Below are 15,882 nucleotides of genomic sequence, written 5' to 3'. Positions count from 1 at the left end.
CTAGACACAACTCGGCCGCTAATAACGATCAAGCAATGGGGCTCCTAAGGTTGGGGAAGGCTCTGATTACCAACTTGTAACACCCTCGATGCGACTATAGCTCCCACGTGTCGAGGCACGACTTAGAGACATAATCGCATTGAAGGCATATGTCGCAAGTTAGGCAATCTTCACAACATCCCATGTAGTATGAATAATAAAGGGGAGACAACATAGTTGGCTTACACTCCCCACGTCAATCAAGTACATAAATAACATTACATCATCCAAACACTCATGGCCCGACTACGGCGCCAAAATAAAAGATAACCCAACATGCGACACGGTCCCGATCACCCCCAACTGGGCACCACTACTGATCATCGGGAAAGGAAACATAGTATCATTGAGAGTCCTCGTTGAACTCCCACTTGAGCTCAAACGCGTCTCCTGGAGCGGAATCATCAGGCCCTGCATCTGGTGTAATAGTAATCCGTGGGCCACAGGGACTCAGCAATCTCGCACCCTCGCGATCAAGACTATTTAAGCTTATAGGTATGGTAAGGTAAAATATGTGGAGCTGCAGCAAGCGACTAGCAAGTATGGTGGCTAACTTATTCGCAAAAGAGAGCGAGAAGAGGAGGCAAAGCGTGAGCGAGAAACTAGAGAGCAACCTGCGCAAACATTACTCCAACATCGTGTCCACTTCCCGGACTCCGCCGAGAAGAGGCCATCACGGTAACACACTCAGTTGATTCATTTTAAATAAGTTAAGGTTCAAGTTATCTACAACCGGACATTAACAAATTCCCATCTGCCCATAACCGCGGGCACGGATTTCGAAAGTTCAAATCCCTGCAGGGGAGTCCCAACTTAGCCCATGACAAGCTCTCACGGTCAACGAAGGAATAGACCTCCTCCCAAGACGTTCCAATCAGACTCGGTATCTCGGTTATTCAAGACACTTCGACAGGTTAAAACAAGACCAGCAACACCGCCCGAATGTGCCGACAAATCCCGATAGGAGCTGCACATATCTCGTTCTCAGGGCACACTCAGATTAGACTAGCTACGAGTAAAACCAACCCTCAAGTTTCCCCGAGGTGGCCCCGCAGGCAGCTCAGTTCAGACCAACACTCAGAGGAGCACTGGCCCGGGGGGGGGGGTTAAATAAGATGACCCTCGGGCTCCGGAAACCCAAGGGAAAAAGAGGCTAGGTGGCAAATGGTAAAACCAAGGTTGGGCATTGCTGGAAAAGATTTAATCAAGGAGAACTATCAAGGGGTTCCCATTATAACCCAATCGCGTAAGGAACGCAAAATCCGAGAACATAACACCGATATGACGGAAACTAGGGCGGCAAGAGTGGAACAAAACACTAGGCGAGAGGCCGAGCCTTCCACCCTTTACCAAGTATATAGATGCATTAAGATAACATAGCAATATAATGATATCCCAACAAGTAAATAAATGTTCCAACAAGGAACGGCCTTCAATCTTCACTTGCAACTAGCAACGCTATAAGAGGGGCTGAGCAAAGCGGTAACATAGCCAATCAATGGTTTGCTAGGACATGGTGGGTTAGAGGTTTGACATGGAAATTTGGGAGGCTTGAAAGCAAGTGGTGGGCATCGTAGCATTGGCATAGCAAAAGAGCGAGCAAACTAGCATAGCAAAGATAGTAGTGATTTCGAGGGTATGATCATCTTGCCTGCACAGTTGTCAGAGTTGACTGGATCCTCGAAAGCAAACTCAACGGGCTCCTCGTTAGCGAACTCGTCTCCCGGCTCTACCCAAACAAGACAAACAAGCAACAAGGACACAATCAACCACATGCAAGGAACAAACAATACGAAGCAATAATGATATGCTATGCGGGATGCGATGCTGGATGCATATGCAAGATATGACAGGAAATGCAAGAACCTGGCCTCAACTTGGAGATCCAAGTGTGCCACTGGAAAGATGAGATGAAATCGCTTGAAAACGATATAAAGAACGTCGGGATCGGAGTTACGGTTTGGAAATGGCAAGCGATTCAAATATGGCCACGTTCTGCGATTTACAGCAAGTAGCCATCTAAATGCAATGAGATGAACATGCTACAGCACCAAAAAATGGCAACAAAATACATGGCAGGGATGCATTCAAGATGCTTAACAAAAGTCTAGCACTGAGCTACGGCCAATTCATCCATTAGCAGGTTCAAACAAGCATGGCAAAAATGCATATGGCAAACAGATCTCAGACTTGGTGAAATTAACACTTGTCTGGAATTTCAGATCAGGTAGCACTCTTCTAAGCAACAAAACTACATGCTACAGGACCTGAACATGGCAAAGTAAAGCATGGCATGGAGCTACTCAAAGATCTTAACAAAAGTCCCTTAGTGACCTTGAGCCAAAAGGGATCAGAAAATACAATTGCAAGCATGCGAACATAGCAAAAACATAACCAGATCACAGACTTAGTGAAAACTGGCACATGCTGAAACATAACTCAAGTAGGCATGTTTACGAGCTCGATGCACTCACTACGGTGCAAGTCATGGCAAGACAAGCATACATTCATTAAGAACACACAAAATTCAAGCTAGACATGGTAAGAACAATAGCATAGCATGCACGCATCAACTACAACATCATCGGCAAAATTGCAAACAAGTTGAAAATCTGCCCAGATTCACAAAGTAGCAAAAGTAGAGCTCGATTGACTCAAGCTAGGGTGCTCCATAATTGCAAACAAAAACATGGATGGATAGAGCACTACAATATTACTAATACATCCTTACTGATCATCCTCAAAAGAGGCACGGATCACTAGGAAACAACATGAACATATGGCCATAAGAAATAAACAGATAAAGGACTTAGTGGAAATGATAAGTCCCTGAAAACAGAATTACCGAGTGCACCACTTTGCAAGCTCGTTCTAGTCACCACACACATCACAAAAATACATGGGTTGCACCTCTGGAAAGATGACAAAACCCTTAACAAAACATATGTAGAACTCAGGGGTATATCGTGCACACATTAATCATGGAAAAAATGAGAAAAATGCTAAATGGAGTAGCAGGTCTGACAATTATCTCAAGTAGCCCTCTTCTATCAGCATTTCGGGCATCAAGATGAACTCAAATGAAAATGATGCAATGGAATGAAATGATGTACTCTCTCAGACGAACATTTTGATATGCTATATGCCAAAAACGGAGTTACGGATGCGGAGATACAAGGCTATGGACAGGAGCATATGGACTAGAAAATCCGGGGACTTAGTGAAAAAACAACCTCTCTCAGATCTAGGGTTTCGGTGGCACGCGAACCGAGGCGGCGGCGCACTGTTCACCGGCGGCCGGGACAGCGTCGGAGGAGGTCGCCGGAGGAGGGGGAGGACGGCGAGGCAGCGGCGGAGGGCGGCGGCGGCGGAGATCCGCGGGGGCGCGGCGCGAGGCCACGGACGGCAGCGGCGGCGGGCGGCGGCGCCGATGGCCTCGGGTGGCCGGCCGCGAGGAGGGTGGCGGCGCCCTCGGGTGAGAGGAGGCGGGCGATGTGGGCCGCGGAGGGCCCCTCGCGGGCTCCGCGGGCCCCGAGCGGTGGCGGCGAAGTGGGCGCACGCCCGGCCACGTGGCGGTGCGCGATAGGCGCTGGCGGGCGGCGGACGGTGTCCGGCCGGCACGGACGTGTCCGGCGCGGCGCGGTGGGTTTTTTTTAGGGTTAGAAGAGGAGGGGATCCGGGATTTTCGGGGAGAGGCCTTTATATAGGCATAGAGGGAGCTAGGAGAGTCCAAATGAGGTGCGGTTTGCAGCCACACAATCGTGATCGAATGATCTAGATGATGGAGAAGGCTTAGGTGGGTTTTGGGCCAAATTGGAGGGGCGTTGGGCTGCAACACACACGAGGCCTTTTCGGTCCCTCGGTTAACCGTTGGAGTATCGAACAAAGTCCAAATGGCATGAAACTTGACAGGCGGTCTACCGGTACGAAACCAAGGTCGCTTGGCAAGTCTCGGTCCAATCCGGAAATGTTTAATCCCCACACACGAGAGAAAGCTAGAAATGACCACCGGAGGAGAACGAAGCGCCGGAATGCAAAACGGACAACGGGGAAAATGCTCGAATGCATGAGATGAACACGTATGCAAATGCAATGCACATGATGACATGATATGAGATGCATGACAACAACCACAACACACGGAGACAAATACCCGAACCCGAGAAAACAAAATAACTTAATGCCGGAAACGGCAAGAGTTGGAGTACAAATTGGGAAAGTTACATCCGGGGTGTTACAATGGCTTCTTCTCTCTCTCTTTGGATCCCAATACAAAGTTCTCCTCGGTTCTCCTGGAGATCTATTTGATGTAATCTTCTTTTACGGTGTGTTTGTCGAGACCCGATGAATTGTGGGTTTATGATCAAAATTATCTATGAACAATATTTGAATCTTCTCTGAATTCTTTTATGTATGATTGGTTGTCTTTGCAAGTCTCTTCGAATTATCAGTTTGGCTTGGCCTGCTAGATTGATCTTTCTTGCAATGGGAGAAGTGCTTAGCTTTGGGTTCAATCTTGCGGTGCTCGATCCCATGACAGTAGGGGAAACTACACGTATTGTATTGTTGCCATAGAGGATAAAAAGATGGGGTTTATATCATATTGCATGAGTTTATCCCTCTATATCATGTCATCTTGCTTAAAGCGTTACTCCGTTCTTATGAACTTAATACTCTAGATGCATGCTGGATAGCGGTCGATGTGTGGAGTAATAGTAGTAGATGCAGGCAGGAGTTGGTCTACTTGTCACGGACGTGATGCCTATATACATGATCATACCTAGATATTCTCATAACTATGCTCAGTTCTATCAATTGCTCGACAGTAATTTTTTCACCCACTGTAATACTTATGCTATCTTGAGAGAAGCCACGAGTGAAACCTATGGCCCCCGGGTCTATTTTCCAATCTATTTTATTTTTCAATCTTTACTTTCAGATTATATCATAAAAATAGCAAAAATATTTATCTTATTATTATTATCTCTATTAGATCTCACTCTTGCAAGTGGCTGTGAAGGGAATGACAACCCCTTTGTCGCGTTGGTTGCGAGGTTCTTATTTTTTTGTGTAGGTATGAGGTGACTCGCGCGTGGTCTCCTACTGGATTGATACCTTGGTTCTCAAAAACTAAGGGAAATCCTTACGCTGCTTTGCTGCATCACCCTTTTCTCTTCAATGGAAAACCAACGCATGCTCAAGAGGTAGCAAGAAGGATTTCTGGCGCCGTTGCCGGGGAGTCTACGCACAAGTCAAGACATACCAAGTACCCATCACAACTCTTATCCCTCGCATTACATTATTTGCCATTTGACTCTCATTTTCCTCTCCCCCACTTCACCCTTGTCATTTTATTCGCCCTTCTTCTGTTTTGTCTTTCCATTTACTTTGATGTCTTACTTGGATCGTTTGCTCGTTTGTTTGGAATAGTTGTTTATTTATTGCTAAACGGAGATTCTAAGATCTATGGATCATCGTCGGCTTGCTAATCTTTTAAGAGATCCAATTATGATGAACCAATTGCTAGTGCGTTTTGTGTAATAGATTATCTTTATGAAGTTTTGCTTGAAATTCATGAATCTGAAAATTGTGATGGAGTACTTTATGGAGTGATTCATGATGGATCTTTGAATAGAAAGCATGATTGCAATGATGATAGTATAAATTCTATTAATGTCAATTGTGCTTATAATATGCAAAACCCTAAGCTTGGGGATGCTAGTCTTGCTATGACTACTATTTGTTGCAATGATCATGATTGGAGTCATTCTTCTTATGATCTTGAAAAATATTTAAGCCCCATGATGAATATGAGATTGATAATAATGTTTGCAATAATATTTAAAGTGGGTTTGGAAGAGTGTCAACTTTATATCCCACATACTTGGAGAATTTTCAATCTTATGAAGTTTTTGATAAAAGTGGGTTTGGAGAGGTCATGACTTTAGTTAATGTTAATCCCACTATTTCGGAAGAGTGTGAACTTTGCATGCATGTGGATCATGTTGAGAATATCTTATATGATCGCTATATTGTTGAATTTTCTTATGATCCTACATGTAATTATTATGAGAGAGGAAAATATGGTTGTAGAAATTTGTATGTTACTAAATTACCTCTCGTTATGTTGAGATTGCTATTGTTTCTTTCCGCTTCCTTGCACATGCTAGTTTTTGCTTGCCTTGATAATTTGTTTGCCTATAAGATGCCTATGCATAGGAAGTATGTTAGACTTGGATGTTTTTGTCACGTGTTTTATGATGCTCTCTTTGTGCTTCAATTCTTGTCTGTCATGTGAGCATCGTTGAAATCTTATGCCTAGCTATAAGGCTTTAAAGAAAAGCGCTTGTTGGGAGACAACCCAATATTTTTCCTTGCTGTTATTAAATAAATAATTTATCTAGCCTCTGTTTTGGTTGTGTTTTTTGTGTTTAATTAGTGTTTCTGCCAAGTAGAACCGTTGGGAAGACTTGGGGAAAGTCTTTTTGATCTTGCTGTAAAAAAGAGAAACTTTAGCGCTCGCGAGAACTGCTGCCCTTTTTATTGGAGAGTGATATTTAGTTAATTATTTTTGCAGATGATTAATACATAAATTCAACACGTCCAGTAATTTATTTTAGAATTTTTGGGGTTCCAGAAGTATGCGTTTGATACAAATTACTACAGATTGTTCTGTTTTTGACAGATTCTGTTTTTCGTGTGTTGTTTGCTTATTTTGATGAATCTATGGCTAGTAATGGAGTTTATAAACCATAGATAAGTTGGAATACAGTAGGTTTAACACAAATATAAATAAAGAATGAGTTCATTACAGTACCTTGAAGTGGTGTTTTGTTTTCTTTCGCTAACGGAGCTCACGAGATTTTCTGTTAAGTTTTGTGTTGTGAAGTTTTCAAGTTTTGGGTAAAGATTTGATGGATTATGGAACAAGGAGTGGCAAGAGCCTAAGCTTGGGGATTCCCAAGGCACCTCAAGGTAAAATTCAAGGACACCAAAAAGCCTAAGCTTGGGGATGACCCGGAAGGCATCCCCTCTTTTGTCTTCGTTCATCGGTAACTTTAGTTGGAGCTATATTTTTATTCACCACATGATATGTGTTTTTCTTGGAGCATCTTGTATGATTTGAGTCTTTGCTTTTTAGTTTACCACAATCATCCTTGCTGTACACACCTTTTGAGAGAGACACACATGAATCAGAATTTATTAGAATACTCTATGTGCTTCACTTATATCTTTTGAGCTATATAATTTTTGCTCTAGTGCTACACTTCTATCTTTTAGAGCATGGTGGTGGTTTTATGTTATAGAAATGACCGTTCTCTCATGCTTCACTTATATTATTTTGAGAGTCCTTTAAAACAGCATGGTAATTTGCTTTTAGGCATAATAAAATCTTTCGTATAAGTGCATTGAATACTATGAGAAGTTTGATACTTGATAATTGTTTTGACATATGGAGATGGTGATAGTAGATTCATGCTAGTTGAGTAGTTGTGAATTTGAGAAATACTTGTGTTGAAGTTTGTGATTCCCGTAGCATGCACGTATGGTGAACTGTTATGTGATGAAGTCGGAGCATGATTTATTTATTGATTGTCCTCCTTATGAGTGGCGGTCGGGGATGAGAGATGGTCTTTTCCTACCAATCTATCCCCCTAGGAGCACGCACGTAGTACTTTGTTTCGATAACTAATAGAGTTTTGCAATAAGTATGTGAGTTCTTTATGACAAATGTTGAGTCCATGGATTATACGCACCCTCACCATTCCACATTTGCTAGCCTCACTATTACCGCGCACTTTTCACCGGTATCATACACCCACCATATACCTTTCTCAAAACAGCCACCATACCTACCTATTATGGCATTTCCATAGCCATTCCGAGATATATTGCCATGCAACTTTCCACCGTTCCGTTTGTTATGACACGCTTCATCATTGTCATATTGCCATGCATGATCATGTAGTTGATATCGTATTTGTGGCAAAGCCACCGTTCATAATTTTTTCATACATGTCACTTTTGATTCATCGCATATCCCGGTACACCGCCGGAGGCATTCACATAGAGTCATATTTTTTTTCTAAGTATCTCTACTCCTAATGTCTCAGTTGGTAGGTCGCGTTCCGGGTTTAATTTTCGTCCCACCACTTTCGTCCGGTTTTTTTTCGTCCTCCTCTTCCACCACGCTCTTTCACCTTGGTTTTTTACATCATCCTTTCCCACGCACGCGCACAAAAAAAACCCCGAGTGACCCATCTGCCTTATCCCTAGCCCGCTCTCGTCTCCCTTCCTAGGACGCAGCCGCCCACCAAATCAAATCCCGTCGCCGGGCTCGTCTGCCTCGCCGTGGCCGATGAATGCGTCGGCTGCGGCCACGCCCCCTCTCCAAACGGCGGCGATGATGGAGGGAGCAGCTCACGCTGGCCAGGCTCCCGACCGAACGCGTCGGGTCATCTCTCCTCGGGGCCAACCCCTCCTATTCATCGCATCTCTCCCTGACTCCGTCTCCTCCACGAGATGTAGCACCACCCCACGCCATGGACGCCCTTGCCGGCTGCATCTCTCCATGCGCCGCCACTCCTATGACACCGCCGCCCGGCAGTCTCCACCAGCACCACGACGGGCGTGGCCTCTGCACGTGCCGTCACCTCCCCTCCAGATCCGGCCATCGTCGAGGGCATATCCATCCAGCAGTGCGCCGTCACCTCCCCTCCAGATCCAGCCGTCGTCAAGGGCTTATCCATCCAGCAGCGTGTCGTCATCCCAATCATCACCGTCCACGGCGTCATCGCCCAGGCCCAGTCAGGGGCCGGCAAGACCTCCATGATCTCCCTCTTCGTCTGCCAGGTCATTGAGACCAACGTCCACGAGTAAGATGCTCATCCCTCCCCGTCTGCTACCATTGTTGGATTTGTCAAATTGATTTTTTGGGCAAAGAATTTGATTTTAGGGTTAACCTGCTCGTCTCATTCGTGGAGATTCATTCATGTGTCGGACCACATGTGTACAGGTGATTTCCGCATAGCTTTTGTGTATGACGGCTGGAGGACCAACTCAGACCTCGCTTGCCCCAGGGTCAGGAGGTCCAAGGCGCCACAACCAACTGCCTCTGCATCCATATGCTGGCAATTTACTTTGATTGTTAGTCGTTGACCATGAGCAAGAATCTGTCAATTAATTTGATGCTTCAGTTAACTTGTAATTTGCTGAATTACTATTGGTTAAGCACCGTGCAGGTCTTTGTTTGATTGTTAGTCAGTGACAATTAGCAAGAAGTTGTAGGAGGTTAAAATCATCTGCCAATTCTCTTTTAAAAACTGCCAACTTAATTAATGAATCATGTCGAATTGTAGACGCAGTGAACAGATAATGCAAAGTTCCTGCAATGACTAATTTGAGAACTACCGGTGTTACATATTTCTAAGACTATATGTGTACACGTCTAATGCCCTTTCTGATGTTTCTCACTATCAAGATTACGCTTTTAAGAAAGTGTTTGTTATGTTTAGTGTCAATCTAGAACAAAATCTGTTTTGACTCCACTCTGGACAATCTTCAAAGAGATGCTAATTCTTCATGATTATTAACTTGACGCCTGAAATATTAATTTTGCCTGTCCTATTTTGGTTTATTTCAGTTCAGTGTGGTAATCTACAGCAATCAAGTTAACAAATCTGAAGCATTTTAGCAAGGCAACGGTGCAAGTGCTCTTTTGGTGGAAGATGAAGCTTTTGTTGGGCTTGTGATGTTTTTCTGAAGAAGACTGACGATGAACTCAAAAGACAGATAACATGCGGTATTTGTGATATAGTACTAAATGATTCAGGACTGCTGTAGCTCCAGAAAGGATGGCACTCTTCATATTGTGATGCAATGTCATAATACTAGGTTGTTTCTATTTGTTCTGATGCAACTTCTATAATTGCAGGTTGCTACTACGGGAATACCTGATGTTGCTTCATATTAGTTATATCTTCCAATATTTACAGAAACTTCCGAAACTGGCACCAGGTCAGGACATGCTGATGATAACCTTCCAGTTTTGCTAAATCATAGTTACTTGAGTAATCTCTACTCCTAAAGTGTTCTTCGAAGGTGCTCATCAAATCTGTTGATACACAACACCGCAGTTATTGATGGTTTACACTGGATAGTTTCCAGACCTTTATCGCAAGATGGACGAACTTGGCATCTCAGCCAGTACTCTGCCTCATCAACAGTTTGATGTCCCTTTGCATGAAGTTAGGCCAGCATCAGAATATCCGTAGCCTTTTTTAGGAGATGAAGGTGAAGATTATTAAGCCGGATAACCTCACATGTTTCCTTCTAATGAGCAGCCGTGCGTCATTGAACAAGATAGATGTTGTTGGAGAAGTTTTAGAAGAAATGCAAGAAAATGGTGTAGTTCTAGGGTGGTATGCATATAGCATGGTTTCTATCTTCCTGAGTGCTGGTTTGGTTTTAAAAAACAGTCCGCTCTCAAGAAACTCGAGGGCCTTGATTTTAGAAGGTAACATAAATATCTATATTGATCGTTCATGGTCCTGGGGCTCCTTGTTACAGTTCAAGCAAGAGTTTAGTCCATAATACTCAATTTCATCCTGAAGTGCATGCCCCCTGACCCGTGGGACGACGGCACGGAGGCAATTGCATAACCCAGCGGCAGGGCGTGGCGGCGTTGTGGCCAGTGAGGAGCGCCGTTAGGGCGTGCCCTGAATCGAGAGGAACAAGTATGTTCACTTTCTGTTCGCTTTGTGTTTGCTTTCTGTAGTCTCAAAGCAGAGCAATGGTTCACTGCAAATTTTATCAGAATGTGCAACAAAAGCACGTTGAGAAGTTCCTGTGAGCCCTAATTATTTCTTGAGAAAGCAAACTTATTGATCCTTGCTCTATTTTTTGTGTACTAAGATTGTTTGTTTGTACCCAGGATGTGTACGTGATGTGCCCTGCCGCTGTGTGTGCTTCCTGCTAATGTGTGTGCTTCCTGACGCAGTTGAGCATGCGCGCGTGTGTTCGCTGTCGCTGTTTATTAACATTGTCATGCTCTCCTTACTTTTTGCTTAACAATTCATGATCAATACTGAACATTATTTTTTGAATAGATGCCACTTGAACTTAGTTTTAGCTCTCATGTTGTTCAATGAATCATCAAGTAATGTTTTGCATGGATTTTATAACTAACACAATGTTTCTGATTTAATGAGAGCCAACCATGCGTTCCTGGCTTCCCCGGCGATGCCAACATGGCATGGCAGGACCCAGTGGCCATCTTCGGCGCCTTCATGGACTTCGTCAGCGCCGACCTCTGCTTCATCATCTACGGCCACGACCCCTTTGCCGTCGGCATCATCTGGCACCTTGGAGTGCAAATTAAATGTGTTCATGGAGTGGGGTGTAATTGTGATTTGTGCAATGGGTTTAGAGTGGAAGGGGCTGTCATTCTTGTTTAGCAGGGGCTGCAAGTTCTATCTCTATAAGCCTGACTTGCAGCGGCAACAACAGATTCAGATGTGGTAAGCTCATTCATTCATTCTCTCAGGAGAAGAGGACCAAATTGATTCAAATTTTGTGTTCTGATCCTAATGTTGCGAGGTTTGCGATCACATGTATGGTCGGGACTGCGTGGGTCCGGCGACCAATTGCTTGCATCTCTTGCTGTATGGTGATGATGACCGGCTCTTGTTAAATCCAATACGACTGCACTTCTTCGCTTCAGGTGGCCGTGAAGCTCTGACTCCATCCTCACGACACTCAAACCTGTCTTGATGATTGCATCAGATTGCAACTCTATTATCTTTTCATACCATGATATGCGTGCATGTCTCTTCGGTTCTCAAACAAGAAATACTTTTCTTTCAGTTTGCTTTGTAGGTAACATGCAGTGTACAGTTGGTAGCAGATTATGATGCAAGTTTGTTTGTTTTCACTCCAAGCATGATTTTTATGATACATGACGCTACTCTGAGGCTGCTCCTCACTACCAGTCACAACAAGATGGGCCCCCTGGTGGTCCTCTGAAATTTGATTCCCTCGATGGCCGAGGATTGTTTTGCTTTGAAGTCTGATGTACATTTTTTTAATCTCATGTAGGAAGAAGGTATCCCCCCTATACGAAGATTTCTAGCTTGCCTATGTGTTGATAAGTGCATTCGGCCAAACAATTTGTGGACCAAATAAACTTGTTGCAGATACAGAAGAACAAGGCTGCACACAAGGAGTTGCCTGAATTGCAGTGGCAGCGATGTTGCAATATGTAAGGTTTTGCATCAACTTGGTCTATTTTCTATCCATAAGTCTAATGAATTGGCCCTTGTTTATCAGGAATCAAGCTTGTGAAGAAAAATTTCGTTACTTTAATGACACACACTTGCAGTAAGTCATTCAGAGATATATTCAGTACATGCTAGGTTGCCAAGCTCAGAGCCACCTGTTGTCTCCATAAATTCGCTGAAAGCAAAAATCATTTTCCCATAGTCATGTGAAACCTTCTAGAATTCTTTTTAGTATTTTGCATTGCTTGTGCATTTCTTTTTTTATCACTTCTAATAACCTCATTGATTCATTTTTCCTATCGTCATGTCAGTCCTTGCTCTAAATTTTTTGTTAATATGTTGCACTTCTTGTGCATTTCCATTTTTATCACTTCTAATAATCTCATTGACTGTTTACATCTCACCATGTTTACCAAGAACACGAGTGATAATTTTGTTTTATAATAATACAATAGTGACAATTTTATTTTATTTTATTTTCTGACATAGTTCTCAATTAGGCTTACAAATATTTTACATTGGCAGTAGTTCTGCCATCAAGCTTATGTGTAATGTATTCCTTAGAATGGTGTTTCAGCCATTTCTATGTAGGTGGCATGTGTGATGGCACGTATTTCAGCCATATCGACTTAGGTGGCATGTGTGCTGGCGCAAGAAAAGGAAGGCCCTGAACTGAAAGGAGCAACATATATTAATGAAATGCCCTGAATTGAGAGAGAGAGAGAGAGAGTTCAATTTAATTTGTCTGGTTTAAATATTTATGAGTAATTTAATTTGTTTGACCTTGAGTGTTGACTTGCTTTTCAGTTGTCAACAATGTCCGTTTTGCTGAATGTACTTGCTTATCCTTCTACTGGACTACCATTGGTTCACTGTGTACATACACTTTCCAATTCTGTCTGTTTACTATCTTTTGTTATTATTTGTCTTGATAACTTGATGCTTTCTTCCTTGGTTGTTTAATCTTAACAGTTCCACATCCCACATCGAACCTTCCAGACTCATCCAAGTGACCATTTGCAACATCCTTTTCCGGACAATCTGGATTAGTTCAAGGTTTTCATCACTCTGGTGAGCATATGGTGCGCTAACTCGGTTAGCGCATTGACATAGTGCAACGCCCATTGATTAAACGTTTTTATCTCTTATCATTTTCTGCATTTTCAGGTCTGCACAACATTCATGGAAATTATAGTCTTCCAAAATATTCCTGGATCACTTGCAAAAAGGAATGTTGTGAAGAGTAGCGTTCCATCATCTGGGGTCCAACAACCCAAAGGGAGCATTTCTGGGAGATTTGCTGCAAATAGCCTTCCTGTTGTCGTTCTCTGGTTCGAATGCCCACCTTTGTGGAGGTTTGTGGCATTGTTATTTATATACGTTCAACATCATGAACATGCATGTTAATTGGTTTGCAATCTAAGGAACAATTTTGTTGGCTTGATAAATTATAACATACTCTTGCTTTGGTTTCATGTGGAGGATGATGATTTTTACTGTTTTGGTATTATTGTTTCTTCTGCAGATTCCTCATGCACATTTAGCTGTCAGTGGTAGAGTAATGAATGTTGGTGGAGGTCAAGCATTTAGAAGTGGAATGAATATGGGCGGTACCATTCAAGGTTTATCCTCAAACTTGGGCACCAGTGGTAATCTAAATTATGTTCCTGGAAACCCAGCTTTGGGTCCACGTATTACAAACATTGTGCGCAGAAGTAACATTGGGATAAATATAAGCTCTGGTGGGTTGTCGGTGCTGATTATCTCATCACACATCGATTTTAGGGTCAATGCTGCAAGTGGAAGACTAAATGTGCAAGGATCCAACAGGATGATGAATGGCCTTATTCTGCAAGGTAGTTTAATTAACCATAGCTTGAATTTATTACTTAGTAGATTTATGTTAAGCTTCATGTTTTAGCTTGAAATACGAGTATTATTTATAGCATGTTTAACTATTGCTATTTTAGTGCTCTGTTCAGCGTGTACTTACCATATCTCCTGCTTTGAGCTGTCCCCTCACCCCTTGACTTTATCTTACCAAAAAAATGGCATATGAAATACTTAGTGAACATCCCGTATGATGAGATATTTTCTTGGGAAACACACTAGGTAGCCTTGATGTTAGTGCTTCATAAACTATGAATGAACCATGTGGTGCTGGAGTGTACTATAGAATTCATTTTTTTAAGCTACACTATCTGAATAATTAGACATTTTTTATCTATGTAAAATAAGAGCCAACTTATAGAATTTTGACCTTAAACATTGAAGTCCAACATAATATTATACTGCTGAATTTCTGTCATATCGATATTCTTCCTTTTGCAGGCATACATTGAATATATATGTTCTTGCTTTTCTTAGTGATCGTTGCTGTACCTATTTTGATTTTCTAGCCGCGCCTGTTGCTCTGCTCTCTGTTTGAAGATGACAAAGACGAAGAACATGGTGGTAGCGCAAATGTGATAGTAAATTCCATTACAATAAATATTTGTTGATTTATATGTATGGTTAGAAAATCATGCAGCTCTTTTGTGAAGAGTAGAACCTTTTATTCTATTCAGGGGTTTCTTCAAATTTGTGTTACAGCATATAAGTTTGCATCTGAATCGGGGCAATGCTGTAGGTATGCCTGATGGAGCGATTGGGTTGATGCTGATGCTGATATACTTCCCTAAGTTGCTCCAATCGGGAATGCAGATATACTTCCGTGAGTTGCTCCCCAAAACCAATCCCTTGCTCTTCTTTGCACCAATGGTACAAGAGATGCGAGCCATCCTTTTTACTGGATGTTCTCTTGATCGTTTCTTCCTATGGATTTTGTGGTTGCCAGATGTTCTCTCGCTGTGGATTGGTAAAAAGACTAACTCTTAATCAGGGCGCGCGATTTTGATGAAGGTTGTAAAACATTTTCATTAGGCATCAATTTTATTGCTGGTGCTTGTCTGGCTGTAAAATCTGCTCAATATGTATATTTTCCTTTCGTCGTTTTCTGATATAATACTGAACCTTTTGGAATATCTCTGTATATAAAAAAATGTGTTCTGTCTGCCGATTGAAATGGACCTAAATATGAATACGAACCAGTAATTTTTTGTGTTTTTATCACCATGTACATCAATAAATTTGCCGCCGCTGCTGCATCTCTCTCATGCTGCTGTTGCATCTATCTCGGTCTTGTCGCACGTCGACATCGAGGGATCCACGTGCCTCCCGCACACTGCCCTGAAGCCCCCTTTGCCATAAACACACGTCCATTGGGTCCTCTGTACATTGGAATGCACATGTTTGAACATGATAAAAGGTAGAAACATCAGGGAATGTACACTCTCCAGCTCTGAACTGCTCGGTAATGCAAGTTTGATCTCATTTAGCTTATCGTTGATCCTGGTGTTAGTTAACTTGTGAATTTAGGTGCAGAAGTATGGCACTATCATTTAGGTTTTTAGTCCTATGTGTATGAATTAGATGATTAAATTCATACAAAATTAGGAGCATAAGAAATCTATTATTGAAATTTATGGGTGGCATTCCTATGATACCTTTTTAATTATTTGAGCTG

At 42.6% G+C, this 15,882-nt stretch overlaps 1 long non-coding RNA gene and 1 other non-coding gene across 21 annotated transcripts; one reads left to right on the top strand and one right to left on the bottom strand.

The window, feature by feature from the left end:
- Window positions 1-8,304: 8,304 nt before the first annotated feature.
- Window positions 8,305-15,373, top strand: LOC123187989 (uncharacterized). Of its 20 annotated transcripts, none has more exons than XR_006494284.1 (13): window positions 8,305-8,915; window positions 9,056-9,186; window positions 9,683-9,841; window positions 9,974-11,558; window positions 11,638-11,761; window positions 11,905-12,051; window positions 12,136-12,298; window positions 12,367-13,388; window positions 13,485-13,672; window positions 13,843-13,939; window positions 14,103-14,173; window positions 14,947-15,030; window positions 15,154-15,373. It is a non-coding gene; the product is annotated as an uncharacterized lncRNA (long non-coding RNA). The 20 variants fall into 20 exon arrangements; XR_006494286.1 differs by lacking the exon at window positions 11,905-12,051 and having other exon boundaries at window positions 8,306-8,915; window positions 12,136-12,142; window positions 12,234-12,298; XR_006494287.1 differs by lacking the exon at window positions 11,905-12,051 and having other exon boundaries at window positions 8,306-8,915; window positions 9,974-11,761; window positions 12,136-12,142; ... (1 more) ...; window positions 12,367-12,417; window positions 12,895-13,388.
- Window positions 13,311-13,388, bottom strand: LOC123038530 (small nucleolar RNA snoR35). Its single transcript, XR_006417913.1, has one exon. It is a non-coding gene; the product is annotated as a small nucleolar RNA snoR35 (small nucleolar RNA).
- Window positions 15,374-15,882: the final 509 nt, after the last annotated feature.

Source organism: Triticum aestivum, chromosome 2A (genome assembly GCF_018294505.1).
Source record: "Triticum aestivum cultivar Chinese Spring chromosome 2A, IWGSC CS RefSeq v2.1, whole genome shotgun sequence".
NCBI classification, from domain to species: domain Eukaryota; kingdom Viridiplantae; phylum Streptophyta; class Magnoliopsida; order Poales; family Poaceae; genus Triticum; species Triticum aestivum.
The sequence above is the reverse complement of the archived record's forward strand: the minus strand, read 5'-3'. Positions and strand labels throughout refer to the sequence as shown.